This window comes from Spermophilus citellus (genome assembly GCF_964194105.1).
Source record: "Spermophilus citellus genome assembly, chromosome: 14".
NCBI classification, from domain to species: domain Eukaryota; kingdom Metazoa; phylum Chordata; class Mammalia; order Rodentia; family Sciuridae; genus Spermophilus; species Spermophilus citellus.
Window position 1 is genome coordinate 36,900,102 of NC_138194.1, and position 24,979 is coordinate 36,925,080.

Consider the following 24,979-nt stretch of genomic DNA (forward strand, 5'->3'; position numbering starts at 1 on the left):
TTCCATAAGACAAACATTAATCCCTTCTGTGGGTGATACTTCCATGACTGAATTATCTTGTGTAAGGCCCACCACTTAAAGGTTCCACCACCTCTAAACATTACCATTTGGATCAAACTTCCAGGACACCAACCCTTCGGGGATTCACTCAAACCATATCCCAACTGTCGTATTCTGGTCCTGGCACCTAAGGTTGATATCCTCACAATGCAAAATGCATTCATTTTACCCCAATAACCCCCATTTTAATTCATTCCAGCTTCACTTCTAATCTAAGTACCAACCCTTACCTGGAATTCAAGGTAAATTTTTCCTGATGTGATTCTGTAAAACCAAAAGTAAGTTACATAGTTCTGTTACTAGAGATTTCAGGAATTCACAGAGAGGGACCTCAATTCAGGACAAGTGGGATCCTTAATGTACGTGATGAAAATGAGACACAGACAAAAGGTTATTTAGGAAAGCAAGAGATATATTCCAGGGAGAATGTCAGCTATCTGAGGGCAGAGATTTTGGGGGTAGGGTGAGGAATAAAGTAAGAAATACACATTCAAGGAAGAATACTGGCCATTTTGAGAGTAAGAAGCTTTAGGGCTAAAGCAGGGAATACAAATTCAAGGGAGAATTCAGGCCATCTCCAGAGGAAGAAACAGCAACCATTAGGTGTGGGGTGTTAATATTCTTAGAGGGACAGTTGCTAGGGGCTGGACTAGTGGTCGAGCCAGGGAAGAGTTACACAACTTCACTCCAGCTCTTCTTTCCCTTGTACTGTGCCCTCATGTTATTCTTTGCAGGCAATGGCATGGACTGGACCAAGGGTGTGGGTCAAGGGCAAAGGACGATGGTGCAGGTTAAGGACAAGGGTTGGGTTGCTCAGGAATACTTGTTTTTCACTTCAAAAGTTCACGGGCATTCCCTGCCTTCCCTGCCTTCCGAGTGCTCATGGTCACTTCTTTTTTTTAGAGCTAGCTATCTTTCCTTTTCCATATACCCTAAAATTTCTATCTCACTGCCAAGGTAAAATGTTGATACAGGGTAAGATAAACATTTCTATTTCAAAATAAAGAAAAGAGCAACCACCATAATAAATAAAGAGTAAGAAGCAACTACCATAAATCAAGATGTAAAATACAGCAGGGGAAACATTAAAATTTAGAGCACGAAGTCTGGCATTCTGTTCATTACAGTGGGACAGGCTGAGCCTCTAAGGCCTCAGACAGCCACCCCCATTGCTTTGCTGGTCGAGTGGCTGTTCTCTTTCTTGGGCTGCAAACTGTTATCTTCAGCTCTCCCAAGCTGATATTCACAGCTGGTTACCTCTGTAGGATCCTGGCTACATCTCTACTTTCATGGCTTCACTGGGAGTTTTGGTGGAGAATCTGTACAGCTCTGTCCCCATGGCAAATGTCTTCCTGGTCTCAAAGGCTGTCCTTTAAAATCTTTGCTGGAAGCTTTCATCACCCATCGCTTTGCCTTCTGTATGCCTGTGAATCAGCACCACATGGATGCCACCATCTTCAGCTTCCCTTTTTCGGAGATAGCTCCAGTTGTACCTGGGCCCACTTTCCCATACCTGGAGCACCCACAGAGTACTTTACTAGAAAGCAGGGAGTAGGGTCCAGAGGTGTTCCTGGGTAGTAAACCCATGGGTATTGCTGCAGGTTTCCTTGAAAGAAATCTGTTCTTCTAAGCCTATGGGCCTATGATGGATGATTGGGGCAGCTGGAAGATATCTTGAGATATCCTCACAGTCTTTTTTCCATTGTCTTGACAATTAAATTAGTATTTTTGTTTGTTTAAAATCCTGGCTAATATCTTTAGTAAGCACTTCTAGACTGCTTCCTTACATAGAGTCTTCTCAGTCCTTCTCTATTTGAGCTATGAATTTTCCAAATCTCTCCCCTCTGCTTGCCTTTTAATTATGAATTTTACCTGTAGGTCATGTAATTGTTTCCAACTTACTGTATGCACTTAAAAGCAACCAAGCAGCATCCTGAACACTTTGCTGGTCAGAAATTTCTTCTGTCAGGTAATATTCACCATCACTTTAAAATGTCATCTTTCATAAATCTTTAGGGCCTGAGCATAGTTTGGCCAACTTCTTTGCTGCTTCCTACCAGGACTAGCCTTTGTTTCAATATCCAATAAAATAGTTCTCATTTCCAAGTAAGAACTCATCAAATTCTGGTCATAACCACTTATTTACTCTCAGAGACACTTTAGTTCTTTCTAGTCTCCTTGTCTTTTAAGCCCTTACCTGAATTTCCCATGATAGTTTGGGTACAGTGTTCAAAGTTTTTTCCAATTCTACTCCAAAATCTTCCAACCTCTGCCCATTAAATAGTTCCAAACCTGTTTCTACATTTTAGGTATTGTTGTAGCAATTACCTCTCTCCTCAACACCATCACCCTGGGAACCAAGCTTTCAGCACACAACCCTTGAGGGACAAACCAAATTCAAACAATAGCATGCTAGCCCTTGTCCCCAAGGCTCATATCCGCCCCATAGTGAAAACTGTAATTGTTCCTTCCACAGTATCCTAAAGTCTTAAACTTATCTAGCATTATTTTAAAATCAGAGTCCAAACTCTCATTTGAAACTCATGACTCTTTCATCTGTGACCCAATGAAATAGAAGACAAGTTACATACTTCCAAAGTATAATGGTGGAATGTGGCTGAGGTTAACATTTCTACTCCAAAAGAACAATAGGAAAGCAGAAAGGAGTCAGCAAACCAAAGCAAGACCAAACACTTACAAGGGAGACATTCTTTCTTAGAGCTCCAAGTCCAGCCCCCTGTGTACACTGAGGTAGAGGGTGGGGCTCCAAGGTTTTGGGCAAACTTGCCCCCATGACTTGGCTGGTCACAGGACACATAGCTGATCTGTTAGGCTGCAGGCTGATGCCTCTGTTTTTTCCAGGCTGGTATTGACCACTGCTGGTGTCTTTATTTCACAAGGATCTCAAAATAGTTGTTTTAGTCAACCTTTTCACTGCTGTGACTAAAGCCCTGAAAAGAACAATTAGAGGATGAAAAAATTGTTTTATGGCACACGGTTTCAGAAGTTTCAGTTCATAGACGGCAAACTTCATTTCTCAGGACTCAAGGTGAGATAGAACAAGAGCTAGAGGGTGTGGCGGAGGAAAGCAACTCTGGACATTAAGATCAGGAAGTAGAGAGAGAGCTCTGCTCAACAAGAACCATATGTAAAAATAACATCCAATCCCTATCAGGGGATTAATACACTGATTAGGTTAAACCACTTATAACTCAATCATTCCATCTCTAAACTTCCTTCCATTGTCTCATGTGAGCCTTTTTTTTACTCTTATGTAATTTTAATTTTAATAATCTGGGGTACAGTAAGATATTTTGATACATATACACATTGTTCAATGTATTATCAGGGTAATTAACATATCTACCACCTTATACATTTATCATTTTTAAAAAAGGCATCAGGTTTAGGGTTTTTTTCCTAAATACCTTTCTTTTTAAAAATTTATTTCTTCTAATTAGGTATATATGACAGCAGAAAACATTTCTATTTATTATACATAAATGAAGCACAACATTTCATTTCTCTGGTTGTACACCATGTAGAGTTGCACCATATGTGCAGTCATACATGTACTTAGGGTAATGATATCAATCTTTTTCCACCATATTTCCTGCCCCCATGTCCTTTCCTTTCTTCTCCCTCCTCTTTGCCCAATCAAATTTCCTCCATTCTTCTCATGCTCCCCGCTCCCCATTATGGACCAGCATCCACTTATCAGAGAGAACGTTTGGCCTTTGGTTTTTTGGGATTGGCTTACTTCACTTAGCATGATGTTTTCCAACTCCATCCATTTTCCTGCAAATGCCATAATTTTATTCTCTTTTAATGCTGAATAATATCCCTGTGTATATATACCACAGTTTTGTTATTCATCTATTGAAGGGCTTCTAGGTTGCTTCCACAGTTTAGCTATTTTAATTGAGCTGTTTTGATCATTGATGTGGCTGCATTACTATAATGTGCTGATTTTAAGTCCTTTGGGTATAGACCAAGGAGTGGGATAACTGGGTTAAGTGGTGATTTCATTCTAAGTTGTTAAGGAATCTCTATACAGCTTTCCAGATTGGTTGCACCAATTTGCAGCCCACCAGCAATGTATGAATGTACCTTTTTCTCCACATCCTCGCCAACATTATTATTGAAAGAATTCCCCACACAAAGACACTTCGCCGGGAGAATTCCAATTTTATTGCAAAAAGCTGTGTGCTTATATAGAACTAAAGGGGAGATGGTAGGGCTTAGATAAATGGCAGGCCGCCCGTTTATTGGCAAGTTCTTCCAGATATCAGTTCCCGCGCCCAGGAATTAGTTCTCATTGGGGCTAAGGTTCCCCGCCAGCGAGGTTTGAAATTGGGAGAGTTCACAAGGGCGGGAACTTTTCGCGCCACTGCAGAAAAGAAGAAGGTAGGAAGAAGAAGTTCTTAGGCACCATGTTGGGGTTTTTCTCTGGGGTACGGCTGCCGTTTATACTTTTCCCAACAATTATAGCTTGTATTTTTGATAATAGTCATTCTGACAGGTGTGAGATGAAATCTTAGAGTAGTTTTGATTTGCATTTCTCTAATTACTAGAGAAGTTGAACATTTTTTCCATATATTTTGTTAGTTGTATATCTTCTTCAAACAAGTGTCTATTTAGTTCCTTAGTCCATTTATTGATTGGGTTATTTATTAATATACCTTTCTTTTATTACATTTATCATTTCTTTGTGGTAAAAAGCATTAAAAAACCTTTAGGTATTTTAAAGTATACAATAAGTAATTGTTAACTACAGTCACACTCTTGTACTATATATAACACCAATATGTATTGCTCCTATCTACTTATAGCTCTGTACCTGTAGACTATACTGTCTTTTTTTTTTTTTTTTTAGGTTTTGGGGGGGACACCTAGTATTGAAACCACAGCATTAGAGATTGCACCTGTATAATATTAAACATTCTAGTGAAGAATCTACACCAGCTATATCCTTGTTGTGGGCCTCTCCCTGGATTCCCAGACTTTCCTTAACAAACTTGGAGCTTGAATCTCAGCAATTGCATTCTGCATGCCTGATAAATAGGTACCACATGGACAACATCAAGGTATCGAAATGTACCTGGGCCAGTTGAAGGTCAGCTGACATAGCTGTAGAACATTTTGCAAGAAAGTAAGGGCTGAATGTCAACACAGTCCCAGGCAGTAAGCCCAGGAAGAGCACCCTGGACCCATTCCTTGAAACAATCTGAAATGTCCAGGCCTCTGGTCTTGTAATAGGAAGGGCAGCCCTGAAGATTTCTGAGATGCCCTTGAGGCCTTTTTCATATTGTGCTAATTAGCATATGGCTCCCCTTTATTTATGCTAATCTCTTTAACAAGTGATTGCCTGCCTTGGCTACAGATTTGCTGATTTTTGTCTTTGCCCCTCCTTTCCTTAGACTGCAAATTTTCCAAATCCTTTTCTATTTCCTTTTGCCCCTGAGATTTAACTGCAAACCACAGTGACAGTGGCCAATAATTCCCATGCCACAGTGTGACTGCTTTGCTCTTTAGATATTTCATTCTTTTGATATACCAGTTATCACTTTTAAATTTAGCCTACTATCAAGCTCTGAGGCATAGACACAGTTCAACCAAGTTCTTTGCTATTTCATAACAAGGATGGCATTTTCTCTAATCTGAGCCTCTTTGTCTTTTAAGTCCTCACCAGAATTGATTGTAATGTTTTTTTTTTAAGCATTGTAGGCTTTTTCTAGCCTGCTCCTCCAAACTCTTTCAACCCCTACCCCTTTTCCCAGCTCCAAAGTTGCATCTACATTTTCATATAGTATAGCAACTGCTCCACTCTCAGCACCAATTTTCTGTATTAATCCATTTTCTGTTACTGTAAGTACCTGGGGCTGCACACTTAAAAATAAAATAAATTTATTTAGCTATGAATTTTGGAAAATGAAATTCCAAGATTGGTCAACCCCATCTGTTTGATCACCAGTGGGGACACTATTTCCTTTGTCACAACATGATGGAGGAGAGAAAAATAGTCATCATATGTATGAGGGGCCAAATGAGTGCAGTGGACTCATGTAACCACCTCCTCTCATGAGAGCTAGCTCATTCCATGAGGAAAGCATTAATCCTTTTCAAGAGCAATAATACTTCCATGACCTCATTACCTTGTCATATGCCCTATCTCTTAAAGGTGCCACAATCTCTCATCATGCCCACACTGGGTATAAAATTTTCAGCACAAAAAGCATGAAGAGACAAACATCCAAACTGTAGCAATCACCAAAGATCCATATTGCTATTTTTCTATAGTCAGTTTGTTAGTGGGAGTCCAGCACCAAGTTAGTGTTACCAGGGGTTGTCTCCAGAGGTCACCTTGTGTTATCTCGGCTCTTATGTTCTTGCAGGAGAAAATTTCAAGCAAGTCACAAAATGGAGTGAAAATACAGAGAAGCTTATTAGAAGAGCAAGGAAAGACATTCTCAAAGGAGATGGTGGGTCATCAGAGAGGAGAGTGAAGTCATGCCCCTTTTATTCCCTAGTATTATTGGGGTCTTAGAGAAGTTTCTAGAGTCCTGACCAGATATCACCTCTTAACTTTTGACTGACAGTAGGATTGCATCAGATTTTCAAGTCTCTTGAAAAGTGCATGATTTTACTCATAGGTACCCAAGCAAAACCCATGGGGGGAGCAAGTTTATAATTACAATGACACAGTAAAAATTCAAAGGCAGCCCGTAGTCACGTTTGCACTCCTTGACCAATTGTAACTGGAACTTGTTATTACAGCTTTCAGGATCAGTATACTTTGCTTTTCATTTTCATATCTTCCTGAGTCAGAATCTTTGGTCTGTGTAAAGGTCACAAAGTTCTCCTTGCAGGATAACTTTTGTTCTTATTGGCAGGGAGGAGTCTTTGGATATGCCATTCTTCAGTCCTCAGAATGGCCCTAAGGATAGTAGTTTTTTTTCCTCAAAGAATTAATTATTGAGAGAGACTTATTGACTTAAGCCACAACAGCACTAGAATGGCCTATAGAATTATCCCTATAACTTCATGTTACTGCTGATGTCTATCTTCCACTAACTAATTCACATATTATCTGCACTGTCTGTAACACTAAACACAATTAATCCCCTACTACTTCTAGAATCATAGATTTGTCTTGATGTCCTTCGTGTCTCTGATATTGTGGCCATTACTTCTCACTTTACCAGTTTATCCTTATTACCCTAATGTTAATCTCTAAACTTTTTTTTCTTTTCAACCTGAATTCACTCCCAAAGTCATTTCCCTCTCATGGCTTAAAGTAACATTTCTAGGTTTATGATACCAAAAAAAAAAAAAAAAAAAACCATATTCTGTAGCTAGATTCTTCCTGGTACCTTCAAAACTATATATCCTGTGGTCTATTCAGCATATATTTGCCTGTCTCCAACAGAAAGTGTTAAAAAGTGTCTGAGTCTAAAAGTGTTTGATTTTAGCCTCTTCTGTTCATTTACCTGTAGTGTATTCCTTAATAATATTACATCTTTCCAATCACTTGGGCCAAGAACTTTTGTGTCAGTCTTGATTGTTTCCTCTCCAACCTGGTTCTTCAACAAATGTTGTGTAGTCTACCTTCAAAATGCATCCAGAATTCAATTCTATGTCTCTTCTCTTCACCTGCCACAATACTTATCCCTCTACCATCATCTCTGTCCTGGATGATTCCAATAAGATACTAATTGGTCCCTTAGCTACTCTACTTGTAGTCTCTATTTAACAACCTATTTAAAATTGCTACCCCCAAACTTTCAAATATACCTTTGCTCTATGTTTATTTTTCCTTTTGCACTCATTTCCCAGAATATTATTTTATTTTTAAATTGTGTTTATTGTCTATCTTCAACATCATGTACACTTTATGAAAACAGATGTTTTTGTCTTTTTTGATTGTATCTTTGCTTCCTAAACAATGTCTGGCATATAACTAAGAACATGAACAGTTTGTTTGTTTGTTTACAAATAAATGAATAACTGGGGGGGGGCTATAATAAACATGGGAGAATGAGACAGGTGACAAGGTAGGAGATACAATATTAAGAGGTAAGAATTTTTGAGTTATCAGTTCAGAGGAGATTTTTAAAACTCATAAATGTATACATTACGTGAGGACAAGTGTTGAGGAAAGCCAGCATCTAGACACAAAACACAGTCACTAAATTAGGAGGTAGAGAGAATAAATAGCCTAATTAGTGAGAGAGATAATGAAAAGTTGACAGACTATATACTGGGAAAAAAAAAACACACAAGGAGATAAGCTATATTAAGAGCAGTGGAGAATTTGATGTGGATCAGAATGGAGAAACTCAATTCCATTAAGAAAATGATTTAATTGAACAGTGTAAGGGCATCGATGAGTCCATAAATCAGATTACAAGGTTTGAGAATGCTGAGAGATGGGTGGTGAGAGCAGTGAAGTTTGGATGTGGGTTGCTTGCTGGAAGATAGAAGCTATAAAATAATGCGAAATTATAGGAAAAGTATAAAACAATACTAGTTTCAAAGAGGAAGACTTTGTGAGATTTAAAATTCTGAGCATGTTTAATGAGAAGGGAGAGTGAAAGAAAAAATAAATTAGCAAAGGATGGGCAGTAGCACAGGAGTGAGGGTCTCTTTTTGGAAGAAGAGATCCCATCCCCAAGAAAGAGGACAAGTTTTACTCTGAGCAGATGTCTTATGTGTATGTGATTTAAAGCTAATTGTGAAAACAGAGTTAATGGTTTAAAGTGGGCACTGTGTACTCGTGATCAGTGCTCTTAGTGAACTGTTCCAACATTTTATGTGGAGGAGAACATAAGTTAGATTTTAAGTAGTAAATAGTAACCTGGTGTTCTGAATTGCCTTTCGATGATTGTGGAATTCAAAATTCCTTAACTGTGTTGCTCAAATACCCAATTCATGTGTTTGACTCTGCAATTACACAGAGTGACTTAGTGGCTAGAACACACATGATCTGAAGACTGCAGGTCATAAGTAGATGTGGGTCCCAGGCAACTGCAGTGGAGGTCTGGTTAATAGTGTGGTGTCTCCCTTCAGGCCAGCTGCCCCAGGCAAACTCCTCCTTGGACTGTGCCTGCGGCTGGCTTCTGGTTTGAATATAATTCAAGGGAAAAGGAGCTGCTTAAACCTCTGGTTCTACCACCTTTTCTGTCTCTGATCTTACCCCCTTCACCTCTTGGTGCCCCAGGTTTTGGTAACTTGTACCCTAATTTCCTCATGGCCATTACTAAGAGCTAAATGTGTAGGCGATTTTCATGGCATCTAAAAAGACCATAAAATTTGGGCACTGTTGATACTGCATGTTAAAATGAAAGAGCCCTCATTTTATGAAAAATAAGAATTAGCAATCATGAGAGTAGTGTTAAACACCCTGATCTACTTCTGCAACTATATTTATTCATTTGTAGATTCTCTTGCAGTAGTTTATTTTCATACAAAACTGAATGTTATTCCTGGCTGGGTGGTAAAAAGGATGCTCACTGAAGTGGACGAGCGTAATATTTTGAAGTAAGGACTAATGTCGGTTTAGCACCATTCATTCATTGTAATTGCTATTGTTATATTATGTAAATAAAACTGGCCTTTTCCTTTCAGTGTGGTTGTGTGGTGGATTTAATTAAATTTGAAATCGAATAAGGGCAGGAAAGCTTATCAGTTTTAAATAAATTAAAAATGGATTCTAATAATTTAGAGTTATAAAGCATCGTAGTTGGTTTAAAGTTAAGATATTCATGTCGGTTCCTAATCAAACGCTGTTGTGTTAACAATTCACTAAAAGCATTAAAGAGAACTGTATTTATTACAAACAATTATCAGACGTCAGCATTTCTGTATGGTATAGAACTGACCAACAAAAATCATTTTTTAATCAAACAGCAAACTATCATATTTTAGAGTCAGATATGGAAATAATTTCTGGTCATCCGAATCATATGAAATATTCTCAAGTAACAATGTGATAAGGCCCATATGACTGTTTAAACTATTTTTGTTAAAGACATTTTTGTTTCACTACACACAAGATATCTGCTCAGAGTAAAACTTGTCCTCTTTCTGTGGGATGGGATTTGTTCTTCCAAAGAGACCTCATTCTAGCACTGCTGCCCATCTTTCATAATTTATTTTTTCTTTCACTATCATTTTTCTTTAAATGTGTTTAAAATTTTAAAATCTTCCTCTATGAAACTATTACTCTGTTTTATACCCCTCCTATTATTTGACATTATTTTACAGTTTATATCTTCTAGTAAGCAACCTACATCCACACTCTACTGCTATTGTCTCCCTGCCTGTGTGTGTGTGTGTGTGTGTGGGGGGGTGCTTTTCTGAATCTTTTATTCTTTTATGCTTTTCTGAGTATCTTATTCCATTAATCTATACCCAGACTATGGTGTTTCTACCCAGGAAAGCATATAAAATAGTGTTCTCACTTGAGCACTGGCATAAATGAGTCTATGTTCAACATTTGGTACTTATATATTAAGCGTAGTTTGTTCAGTTTAGACAATTTGCTTTCCTTTCCAGTTACAAAAGATTTATGCATAGCAAAAAGTCATTACTTATAATCTTTGCTCAGTTTAGTTAGGGCATTAGTTAAATCTTTATTCTTTAATAATATGAGGAAATAACTGTTTGAGGAAAAAAATCTGATTTAAAAATAGAAAAATAGAGACATTCATGTGTTTTTAGGTGAATAAGTGGACTTAAAAATATTTGTAGTTTGAATTATTTATATTGTAGCACACAGCTAAGAAATTATTTTATATTGGGGATAAAAAAAAACACGAAAAATCTATAGGCATTACCAGAGAAATCATAATGCCCAGTTGATTTTTCAATTTGAGTTAATCAGTAATTTCATCTGTTCCTATAAAACTGAAGACAGTTGGTCTATCAGTTGTGAATCAAATAATGATCAGTATCAGCAGAACGCAGCCACTAAAATCTATTGTTTTTGGTTAAAATGAGTTACAGGGTTTTAATCCAAGTAATAAGAGCCACCTTTCTTTCATTAATCATTTAATGCCTTCGGCTTTACTTTCTTTTTTTAAACAAGCCTATTTTTTTTCACAATTAAAAAATAACATTTCTAACATTATTTAAAGTAAAGGAATAAAATATGGGATTAAAAAAGAAACAGCTGCCTGTCTGTCCCACCCCCACACAATTGTTCGAATCGACAAGCTGAAATCTGTGAGACCTTATTTCAACAAACGTGAGACATGGTGAATTTGCAAATGACTGAAGAGTCTTAATGATATTTTAGGAGCATTTTTATATTGCCTCCCTCATAGATGAAATATGGTATTATTTTCTTAAAAAAAGAGAAAGACACACACACACACACACAGATGTCACTGTTGCATGATGAATTGCTATAGTTTTTCTTTTAAAAGACATATCTAACAATGCAGAATAGCAGATTGCATAGATGATAGCCATATTTTTCCTCCCTTAAAACATAAAACTTGTTTAGTAAAGTGCCTTTTAAAAATGGGGATTGTGTGTCATGTGCAGTGCAGTGTTGCAAAGGCAGCTAGACCATAGGCAGTGTGTGATTGTCATTTGAAGAAAGCAATAATATGGCCACCAGAAGGTTGCTGAAAATGTCTGTTGTAAATTCCAGTCTCCGTCCATGTGACTGAGTCTAAAATGAGCAAGGGAAAATTCCTTCCATGTTAACATATTTCTACTTCAAACACTTGGAATAGACAAACTCACCTTGCTAGGGGATCTCATGTAAGTGATTTTATAAACAGTTCAGAATTATAGAGTCCCTGCCACAGTTCAGAGATAAAACATTCAGGATCTAATTCCAATATCTTGCTGGCTCTTGTGCATGCTTCACTTTTCAACATGCATATAAATGGCTACATGGAGAAAGGCTGTATAACCATGACAATTGTCGGGATAAATGAGTTCTGAACGTAAGAATTGTCACTATGACATGTTTTACACTACCTACATGTTAAAAATCCTTTTATGCCAATAATTTGCATAACATGCTTAGACAAGCATATGTTGTCCCTCAATTTCTTAAAAGAAATGACCCAAGTTAATAGTGCAGTGAGAAATGTATTCATATTTCATTATATACAGTTAGTGTGGGCTATGGATGATCCCACACTAAATAAAAGAGATGGAAATAAAGAGACTTAATATGATAGTTCAGCTATATATATGTGTGTGTGCATGTGTGTGTGTACTTATATATTAACATATATAAATAAATTTTGGGAATTTATTCTTATTATCAATGTCTTTCATGTTCTCATGTTTTTTATCTCTTTTAAAAAATATTCTAGAAGTTCAAAACATTTTTTTATTATTTACTGTACAGTGCACACCTGATGTTTGTATCTGGAGATTAAATCTACTAATCCAAGTATTAGTAACCTATCCAGTAAAATTGTTTTCTAAAATGCACATTAAAACTAATTATCAATTTTGAAGAAAACCCAGGCTTTGGGGATCCTCACATATTTTTTTTAAACATTTAATAATCAGTTTATTAAAATGGTTGATGCAATCGTGAATTCAGTGTTGATTTCTGGCTATATATATATATATATATATATATACATACATACATATACATACATACACACACATACATACATACATATACATATACATATATATACATACACACACAAACACACATATATATTTATACTTCATGTATTATCTAATTTTATTATAAATGTCATCTTTAAAAAAAGGAAGCCTACTATTTTAATAGGCCTACTCCAATAACATAAAATACGTTGGGGGAAGAATTTCTGTATAGCAATACAGGCTTTGCTGTATTGAAGTCACACCGCAGTCCCTAAAACAACCCAGCACACCTTGAGTGGCTGTAGAATTCATACCTGCTGCGTTTACCTTTTGTTTGTTTTTACTGTTTATCCAAGTTAATATGAAATTTTCAATTATTAACATTTCCTTAAAATTATCCTTCATTTTATTTGAAGACGGGTAGCAAACACAAATGAGGACTTTGATCAGAAATAGAATCAGTGTCATTACTTAACAGAATAAAACATCATGGGATGTAGGTTGACCTAGATTCCTTATTTTTGTTGGAGAATTTCTATCTAATCACTTGAGAAGTCATTTGTGAACTACAGTGAGGTGATTTGCGTTTTGTTATGTTTCTTCTTAGATACTTCAAGCTGGCTTTTTACCTGCACAGATTTTCAATCAGGTAGGCTCTGTGATGAGGATTAAACTGTCAGAAAATGTATACAAAGCACATAGTTGTTCAAAACACAATAAACTTTGAGCAAATTTTTATTCCTTTCTTCTTTCACCCTTTCAGATTTTGATGTTTATAATTACCATGCCTGTAATGTTTGGGTTGAACTCTATTGTTCTAGATTTGGTATATACTATCTGCTTATTTTAATGAAGCTTCTGACTGTGAAATAAAAGCCTTCAGTGGGTCATTACTTTCCTGCATGAGAAGAGTCATCTGCATAAAGATGAATGAGGGATCTAATTTTCTCCTCCACCCTGGAAGTAAGCATCAGCCACCCCCAGCCCCATGTCTGTCTCTCCTTGCTCTATCTAGATCCCTTGTATGTATCAAGCTTATCTCTGGGAGGCAGGAAGCTTAAAAGAGATTCATAGAATTGAATCCAAGCCTGGAGGAGGAAAGATGGTTTTCAATTGCTGTTCTCAGCAGCTGAGGTGGATATTACCTGGCTTCAAATGCCTTAGGCTCTGCTCAGGCCATCTTAGGCACCCATATTAAACCAGTGACGTCATCCTTAGGAAGTACACTGGCAATGGCAGCCCCTGGGCAAGGCTGCAGATAAATCAATGAAGTGTACTTTCTTTGGTATCTATCATAGTACTTCACTATTAGTTTTTCTTTGTACCAAAAAAGAAAAAGAAAGGAGAAAGATCTATTATTGTATCTTCACCAGCAGATTAATCTCAATTGTTTTCCTTCTTTGCCTTAGCAGCAATTTTTAAAATAAATGATTGGATTAAAATGGTGATTTTTTTTTCCCTTTAGGATCAGCTATCATGTGGAGGCACAAACACTGGGCTAAGAGTAAGGCTGTCCAATCTACCTTCTTCAAGGCAAGTTGCTCAAACCCTCAAACGAGTTCTGTCCGGCAAATTGGGGAAAGTGGTCTTTGTAATTACCCAGTCACAAATAGTGCCTGTCACATAAACTATGTGAAGGTAAAGATGAACTGTATTAACTGAAAACAACCCTACAAGTTCTTTAAGCTCTCCTTTAATAGGAATTCACACTTTATAAATCACATATGCTTATATACATATGCACACATATATACCACACTCATCTAATATAATACCCCACTCTACTCTCCATTTGTTTCATTGAAAATAATATGTAGAGCTATCTTCCCATTTCAATACATATTATAACTTGTGTTTTAATTGTCTTTTATAATACCTCTATTTTATTTTACCATTTCCAGTTTTTTATGTTGTTTAGAAAGCCTATCTTTGGACTTTAGATATATTTTATTATTTCTTCTAGGTATCTTTTAGATATCTTTTCAAATATCTAAACATTGTTTCCTATGAGTAAGTAAATGGTTTCATATATTCAAAGGGCATTATTACTATCATGTTCTTGTTGTGATTGTTGTTAGATATAAGTAAGGAGGCGAAGATCCGGTTTTACTTTTTCCCAAATGATAAAATGATTGTTTCAATATTATGATTGAATAATCCATTTTCCCAGTAATTTGAATAATTTCTTATGTTACTACTGAATTTATTTCTAGATTGTATATTATATTCATTTGGCTTGCAATATTTTCATTAATCCACACTTTTACCTTACTACAAGTGTTGTGAATAAAACCATTATTTATAATGGTTTACAATACTAACATCAAGATTTGGTGGTTGGTAGGGAAAGTCCCCAGCTGAGAGTCTGATAGAAAGGATTGCTTCTCTGGTTTGGGGAGCTTAAGAATGTCTTGAAAAAGTCAATGGGAACAATAAGAGAGGTAAAGAAGGAAGATCAAGTATATATAGATGAATGGTATTGCAATCCCAAAGGGGGTTGAAAACCACATGTAAATATAGATTGGGTTACTGATGTGGACTTTCCCCACACATTAGTTGCTCTGTTTGTTTCAGAGTGAAGAAGAGAGATGAATGGATTCTTCCAACACTGGGATTTAAGTGGGGCAGTTACAGAAGGGCAAACTGATATGGACTTGAGAGCACCAACAAAAGGCTAGTTAAAATGGTGTCTTGTAACACAGAAGCTGATTGAAGAAGGACATAAGCCAGGAGGATACTGATAACTTGAGAAAACAATAGGCAACAAATTTAGATGCTGCTGACTTTCAAGAGCTTATTAAAGGAAGCTTAGAGAGTAAAATAACTGAGGAGGTGGAGTAGTAGCCCGAATATTGAAGCTTCCGTGGCTGTGATATATATAATAAATCCATTGTTCTTTTTCTTTGTGTTGTTTATTTTTACACAATAAAATTATCAGAAGGGTGAGATATAGTTGAATAAAATGAGGGAATTAAAAACTGCATAGACAGAGAACGCATGAAATTCTTCTGCTATAACGAGGGAGGAAACATTTAGGAGAAAAAGAGAGCAAACTGTTTTTTAAAAAATAAAGTCTTACTAGGATTAGGGTCATGAGGCAATACACTTGATAGAAAAAGAGAAATCACAAACATTTTAGAATAAAACAAAAGTGGATCTGATCTAAAATGTGGTACAGTATCATTGTAATGTAGCAGGAGGAGAAAGAGAAAGTGGGTATAAATATTTGAAAGGAGTTCTCCAAGTTCAATTAAATGCTTAGGCAGGTCCCCAAATTAAATTAGATGCCAAGAAATAGTTGGCAAACAATGTGTAGTAATTAAATGCCACAGGGCTAGGAATGGGGCCGAGACTCACCACATTATGCCACCTCTTCATGTCCCTGTTCCACTCCACAATAGGAAACTTAGTAAATGAAACAAATAGATCACAGTCCAAAATGGCACAAAAAAGATAACTGAAACCAGATGCTAAGGATAAACACAACTGTGGCCAGAGATGTGGATTCCAAGGGCAACTCTGCATTGGCCAAATGGGAATTTACACTCTTGGATAAATAATGTGCCAGGATCCTGGGGTCCAGTCTGAATGAAGGAAGATGCTGTGCTCATGGAGAAAGAAAAGTAGGCAGTAAATTAATAAGCTGTGAGTACCCTTCAAATAAAGATATGCATGGATTTGTAGCCTGGGTAATACCAGAGTTTCAATATTCTAATAGAACATGCAGACACTGGGCTCTAGTTGCAGCCTTGGCAGTTACAACTGACATATCAAGAACACAGACCCAATTGCAATCTCAGATTTGGATGCAAACAGCAGAGTCTTGGAATATCTAACAGTTCTACCAATGTTCCAACATTAATTCACCACTTTTAAATTATGTATTTATATATGCATACAGACATATATCATCTTCTTATATGTTATTCTTACTTTGACTTGGTTGTTCTAGTGGTTTTAAGTTAACAGAGATAATATCACTTATAAATAACTGATTTTGGTGTTAAGATACTTGGTTTTGAGAAATGGAGTGGCCTTTCCGGTAGAGGGTTTAAGTGACTTTCTAAATAACTACAATTGGCACAGGGAAGTAACTTGGAAGTTTTTTTGTTTTGTTTTGTTTTGTTTGTTATTATTGTTGTTGTTGATGTTCTTTAGATATGTGTATCTAGGATTCATATATAATCAATTCACCTTAATGGACAGCATTAGCTTTGCTGTGTATGGAAAAAAAAAAAAAAAGCAAAGAGGAAATTGTAGTGTCTGAAAGAAATTTTGTTGCTATCTAGGTTAACCTAGAATACTTTGTAAGGATCAGAAATTAGTATATCCAAGGAAACCAAATTGTGAGGTATTGCTAAATGTAGAGGTTCAGAAATTATTCTTTATATGTTAGTAACAACCAGTAGAAAATCTAACGGAAGCACTCAACCTCATGTTTTTCAAATAGAGTGTTTTCTTTCATTCATTTTCTTCAGAAATATTTCTGCATTCATTCACACAGAATTCTTTAAGTAGATCCATGGGTTGTATTCTCCAATTTAGAATTTAGGCAAGTACAAGTGAATACAGAAAGCTTTCTGATGAACTACCTAAAGAAGTAGAGTTCTGTTACTGGTTTAAAGCTCTTTCCAACTAGTTCACTTTATACACACACACACACACACACACACACACACACACATACTTTTGATTGCTAAGGACAAAATAGTCACAAGAGTATAATCCTCCAATAAAGTAGTCAGACTATGATAATATCATAAACATTATAATATACTTGGTAAGTCACCTAGCTAAATTACCCCAAATGGTCTGAATTTTTGAGCAAAATTGCATAAAAGTATAGAAACCAGAAAAATGCATTTTGAGCAAAATTGCATAAAAGTATAGAAACCAGAAAAGTTTTTCATTTTTATAATTGACAGCCAAGAGCACATGCAATGAAGTTTATATAAAAACTACTTTTGAATGGCATTATGTATTAGGGAATTTTGTCTAAATAAAGAAATTATCTGGGAAATGGGGATAAAGCTTATATTTTCTTTATAAGGAGTGAGGATTAATGAATAACCCTGACAGGGTGCTCTAAACTGATTGGAAAAGACACGGAAGAGGGATACTGGGTATTGTCAATACACAAGAATTAATGGGGAAAGATTTTATTCAGAAGGAAATGTTAATTCATTTATAATTTAAGTGGCAAATGCATAATATACTTACATGTATTCTCCATTAAAATCACATCCTAAATATAAGGTTAAAGTAATTTCATTTTATCTCCAGAGAAAAAAAATATAAGAGAAATTTACATTTCACTGAGAGATTAAAAATAGATATTTTTAAATCTCATTACTTTACAATCTGCTAATTTATATTGTCTATTAGTTTAACCAGGATTGAATTGAGCTTTAGCATACACGTGTGTTAAAGAAAAAGACTTCTTAATTAAGTTAATAAAGTATGTAAAAGTGCTCTGTTACTCTAGAAGGAAATATTTATCTTGCTTAAACATTCAAGCAGGTTTTAAGTAGCTTAATAGTACCTACTGGCTACAAACAGTAATCTTTCAAATGATTTTTTTAATAATCCAAGTGCATTTTGCAGAAATACTGCTTTATGACATTTTATTGACTACTATTTTTGTATTGCTGTCTGTACTTAAAAGTCATTTAATAGCTTTTCAATATTTATATTGATGCATTATGGTTATACTAATAGTGGAATTCATATTACATATTCATGCATGTATACAATATAACAATACAATTTCAGCTTTTAATGATAAACTTCAAACTGTACAGCATTCAAATTGACCATTCTCCTATGAACTAAGATTTTCTATAATATCTCATACCTACTTTCTATTTTACACCATTCTTTTTTTGTGTGTTTTTGTATCAGGGATTGAACTCAGGGGCACTTCGTCACTGACCCACAGCCCTAGACCTATTTTGTATTTTATTTAGAGACAGGGTTTCAATAAATTGCTTAGAGCCTCATTTTTTGCTGAGGCTGGTTTTGAACTTGCAATCCTCCTGTCTCAGCCTCCTGAGCCTCTGGGATTACAGGCATCTACCACTGCACCCAGATCAGCCATTCTTAATAAGGTCTTAGACTAGGCTTTCAGCATTTGTCAACTGGATTTTCAGAAGCCTTCCATGTCAACAAATCTCTCTGGAACTTGTATTTCATGGTCTCCTTTCCAGTGTCCATCTGCTCCTACTATTGCCATAATGACCTTTGGAAATGGCATCTGGTATTGCTAACTTATCGTTTAAAATCCTTTAATGATTCCCCATTGTCAATAAAATTAAATCTTATACCTTATATTCACATCTGTTAAAAAGTACCTTTAGGATGTGGAGGTTGTGGCTCAATGGTAGAGTACTTGCCTAGCACATGCAGGGCCCTGGATTCGATCCTCAGTATCACATATAAGTAAATAAACAAAATAAAGGTATTTGTCCATCTACAACTAAAAAATATATATATTTAAAAAATATCTTTAGAGATATTACATATAACATGGTTTATTTGAAGAAAGAATGATTCATGAATTGGGGAACTCTCAGTACCAGGTAAGGTTCAGCTCCACCTCACAAAGTGGGCAAGGAGTATGAATAGATAAAAACAGAATGTGTCCACAGAAGAAAGCTTGATTGGTTGCAGCTGGGTATTTTCCTTATTCGGAGAGGATGTGATAAGGCTTTTGTTTTATATGACAACCTTTGATTCCAGCTTGGCTGCTTTGAGTGGTTGGAGTTCAGGTATTTGTTACGAGAATATGTGCGATTTTTGTTTGTTTGGTGTGTGTGTGTGTGTGTGTGTGTGTGTGTGTGTGTGTGTATGGCTGGAGATCAAAACCAGGGCCTTCGGTGTGCTAAGCCTTCACTCTACAACTGAAATACATCACCAGTTCCTAGAATATACTCTCAAGATATAGTTTATTTACATACCAAGTTCAGTTGTATTACTCTAGATAGGGATTTAGGGATTCAAAGTAATGTGGCAATGTGAGGCCAAATTTGATTCTTCAAGCTTCACCATAGTGTTTGAGAACATTTTACCCCCAAAACCTAAACTCCAATTATAAAGCCTGTATGTAGGTTTATTTCCCTTTTCAGGATTCCTTTCCTTTGATTTTATTGCCTCCACATTCTTTTTCATCATTGTCACTCTTCCACAAATGCCTTTAAGTGCAAATCCAGACCCTCCTTCAATATGTGACAAACTATCCATGATTCCAGAGGGTCCAGTATTTCATGAGCTGATGGCGCATGGCATTATTAATATTTCCTATGCAGACCTACTTTTATGGGTTAGATATGAGATATTCCTCAAAAGCTCCTGTTCTTATGCTGGAGCATTTGGAGGTGAAAACACTGGATTATGAGAGCTGTGGCCTAATCAGTCCATTCTAATTAAGATGGACTTGGTGGTAAGTGTAGGTAGGTAGGGCATGGTTACAGGAGATATGTGTCAGCTCTAGGGGCATGCCCTAGAAGGGATAATTTTCATTGCAGTCTCATCTTCCTCTCCTGATTCCGGCCACCAAGAAGTGAGCAGTGCTTCTCTGCCACACTATTCTTCCAGGATGTGTTATCTCACTTGAGCCCAGAGTAATGGAGATAGCCCACCATGGACTGAGACTTCTGAAACCATGAGCCCAGATAAATTTTTCCTTCTCTAAATAGTTCTTGTTAGATATTTTGTTCACAGAAATACAAAGCTGACTAATGTAACTACTAAACTTTGTAAACATAGTAATAATCAATAATGATGACTACTAATGGTTTATTGAGCATTTTTATTTTTCTGCATTTCTCTCCCAGACCCCTAGTACTGAGAATTAAACTCAGGGTTGCTCTATCACTGCATAAAATCCCTAGCTCTTTATTTTACTTTGAGGCAGGACCTAAGTCACTGTGATTTGACTTGAATTTACAATCCTCCTGCCTCAGCTCCCTGTGTTACTGGGACTACAGGTATGTCCCACTGTGCCTGGCTTATTAAGAACTTTTCTTTTAATAGTTCATGGATTATATATTTAGAATTCACCACCATTTGACTGCAATGAAAATGATGTGTATTATATCCTTTAACTACTGCAGATCCTGTGATGCTTAGGGAGATTAGCCAACTGGTTCAAGATATTTTAGCTAGTAAGTAAAGGATCCAAAGTCAGATCATACTCTGTCGTACTTTCAATAGCACCCATTTACTATAGGTCTATGTTTCCCTTCAAAAGAGCAAGCTCTGAGAGCAGAAACTGCCTATTCAGCATCCCTAACAAAAAAGTGCATGCTGTAGAATGAAATCTAAGAATACATGAATAGTCTCATAGTGGATGAGCTACTCAAGGATGCAGTGAAATCATTAGGGATTTAATTGTAAAATTTAAGATTATAATTATTCTTTCCATGTTGAAATATGAAATGGTTTCCTACTGCATCTTTAAGTTCTATTTTACTAGAACACTCCTTGTTTTCTATCCAATGATAATATTCTACTTTTTTCTTCATGGGCAAAGAACTCTTATTTTGGCAAGGATATGAATGTCCATGATATGAAGTACCACTTCAAGGGGGGCTTCAAAGATGAATATTAATTAGTATAAGCTAATCATAATTATTTTTTCATTTTTTTGCTGTTGATTTGTTTAGGAATGTACTGTGATACAATTATAACAGAAAGGATCAGTATTCCAGGTTCTGGGAATGTTTTATTACCTTACAGAAACGGTATGGTCTCTGGATATATGCAATGATGTGCTTCTTGGTGCATAGGTAAACATCTTTGACCACAAAGAGAGCAGAATATTCACAGAACATGTAAAAGAAGAAAGATCTGGGTTTTTGTCATATGTGTGGGATGCTGAACTAGTCCATCCCCATTCCTCTGATGAAATGAGGTAACACATTCTCTTTTCTGAATATGTCATTTAACTTTTTGGATGACTGGATTTTAGCAGTTTTGTTATAATAAGTCTAGGTAGAGTTTCTTGGTATTTATCCTTTTTTAAATTCATAGGTAGATATATTTGTGGATTGTGGTAGATGCATTTTATCTGCTTCAACAAATTCTTGGCTATTGTCTCTTCAAATATTCTTTCTAGATGATCTCCTCTCTTCTTTCCTTCTGTGACTCCAATTATTCATGTTATACTGTTTTTTATTGTATTTATCATGCCTTCTTATTCCTCATATTAATAACATGTAGTTTTTAATACTATTGCCATGTGCTTCATTTATATAATTTTAAAATTTTTTAATAAAATTTTTTGTTTATATATGACAGTGGAATGCATCACAATTCTTTTTACACATATAGAGCACAATTTTTCATATCTCTGGTTGTATACAAAGTATATTCACACCAATTCATGTCTTCATACATGTACTTTGGATAATAATGACTATCACATTCCACCATCATTTCTGACCCCATACTCCCTCTCTTCCACTCTCACCTCTCTGCCCTGTCTAGAGTTCCTCTATTCCTCCCTTGCTCCCCATCCCTACTCCACTATGAATCAGCCTCCTTATATCAGAGAAAACATTCAGCATTTGGGTTTCTGGGATTGGCTAACTTCACTTAGCCTTATCTTCTCTAACTCCATCCATTGACCTTCAAATGCAATGATTTTGTTCTCTTTTAGTGCTGAGTAAAATTCCATTGCGTATATGTGCCACATTTTTTTTTTATCCATTCATCTACTGAAGGGCATCTAGGTTGGTTCCACAGTTTAGCTATGGTGAATTGTGCTGCTATAAACATTGATGTGGCTGTGTCCCTGTAATATGCTGTTTTTAAGTCCTTTGGGTATAGACCGAGGAGAGGGATAGCTGGGTCAAATGGTGGTTCCATTCCCAGTTTTCCAAGAAATCTCCATACTGCTTTCCACATTGTCTGCACCAATTTCCAGTCCCACCAGCAATGTATGAATGTACTTTTTTCCCGACATCATCACTAACATTTATTGTTGTTTGTCTTCCTAATAGCTGCCATTCTGCCTGGAGTGAGATGAAAGTAGTTTTGATTTGCATTTCTCTGCTAGAAATAATGAACATTTTTTTCATATATTTGTTGATTGATTGTACATCATGTTCTGAGAAGTGTCTGTTCAGATCCTTGGCCCATTTATTGGTTGGGTTATTTTTTTTATGGTGCTTAGCTTTTTGAGTTCTTCATATACCCTAGAGATTAGTGTTGTATCTGATGTGTGAGGGGTAAAGATTTGCTCCCAAGATCTAGGCTCTCTATTCATCTCACAGATTTTTGTTTTGCTGAGAAGAAACTTTTTAGTTTGGGTCTATCACATTTATTGATTCTTGATTTTAATTCTTGTGCCAACAGAGTCTTATTAAGGAAGTTGGGGCCTAATCCCACATGATGGAGATTAGGGCCTACTTTTTCTTCTATTAGATGCATCTAATTATGATTTACATCTCTGGTTTTATTCCTAGGTTCTTGATCCTTGAGTTGAGTTTTGTGCATGGTGAGAGATAGGGGTTTAATTTCATTTTGTTGCATATGGATTTCCAGTTTTCCCAGAACCACTTGTTGAAGAGGCTATCTTTTCTTCAATGCATGCTTTTGGCACCTTTGTCTAATATAATTGTTATTTTGTGAGTTAGTCCCTGTGTCCTCTATTACATACCATTGGTTTACCAGTCTGTTTTGGTGCCAATACCATGCTGTTTTTGTTACTATTGCTCTATAGTATAGTTTAAGGTCTGGTATAGTGATGTTGCCCGCTTCACTCTTCCTGCTAAGGATTGCTTTAGCTATTTTGGGTCTCTTATTTTTCCAGATGAATTTCATGACTGCTTTTTCTATTTCCATGAGGAATGTCATTGAGATTTTGATTGAAATTGCATTAAATCTGTATAGTGTTTTTGGTAATATGGTCACTTTGATAATATTAGTCTGCCTATCAAAGAACAAGGTAGATCTTTCCATTTTCTAAGGTCTTCTTTGATTTCTTTCTTTATGGTTCTATAATTTTCATTATATAGATCTTTCACCTCTTTTGTTGCTTCCCAAGTTTTTTTTTTTGAGGCTATTGTAAATGGGGTAGTTTTCCTCATTTCCCTTTCAGAGGATTTGTCACTGATATATAGAAATGCCTTTGATTTATGGGTGATGATTTTTTTATTTTTGTACAGTAGCAGTTTATTTTTCCTTACTCAATGAAGTGTTGCTGGGACCTAATGTTCTCACATAACAGTAGAAAAACAAAAATTTGTCATCTGGTAAAGAATTGAGTACAAAGAAACCTTACATAAATTAAAATGCGTAAATTTACAGATGTAAATACAAACCATTACCAACTCAAGGCAAGTAATAACCAATAGTGGTCAGGTGGGAGAAAATTGGTAAGAATGGAAACTGGGTCCTAAGGCTTGGAGTTTTCCACCCTGTTAGACCTGCAAGAAGTGACAGCTGGCCCAGGAACTCTTGCCAGCCCAAGAAATCCTGGAAGTTTGTCAGCCGAAACATGAATACTCTGCACAGATCACTTCTGTGGTTTCAGATTTGCTAAGCCATGGACTTCTCCTTTATGCACACTCTCACCTCAGGTAGAGGTGACTGAGCCACATGGACTAAGGGCTTAAATCAAAGATATGCACAGAGCATTAAACATATACCAAGGGAACAGTCAAAATCAGCAGCGTTCCAGTGCTGACATTAGATACAAGCTTCATGGACAATTTCTTTTCAAAGGCTTATTCCAGTTTCATGAGGCTAGCATGAGGTGTATACATTTGCCAGAGCAAATTTATACTTCAGATTCAGCTCATGCAGCAGGTGCCTGGCACATGCTCAGTCCATCTAGAAGCATTTGCGGTGGACAATGGAGGGGCCGACTCTTCGTACTCCTGCTTGCTGATCCACATCTGCTGGAAGGTGGACAGTGAGGCATTGAGTACTTGTGCTCAGGGGGAGCAATAATATTGATCTTCATGGTGCTGGGGGCCAGGGCTGTGATCTCCTTCTGCATCCTGTCATCGATGTCTGTGTACATGGTGGTGCTGCCCAACAGCACAGTGTTGGCATAGAGGTCCTTGCAGATGTTGACGTCACACTTCATGATGGAGTTGAAAGTGGTCTCGTGGATGCCGGAGGATTCCACACCCAGGAAAGAGGGATGGAAGAGTGCCTATGGACACTGGAACTGTGCATTGCCGATGGTGTCCATCGAGCAGCTTGTAGCTCTTCTCCAGGGAGGAGGGGGATGCAGCAGAGGCTATCTCCTGCTTGAAGTCCAGGGCAAGGGTGTTGATTTTATATCCTGCTACTTTGCTTAATTCACTTACTAGTTCTA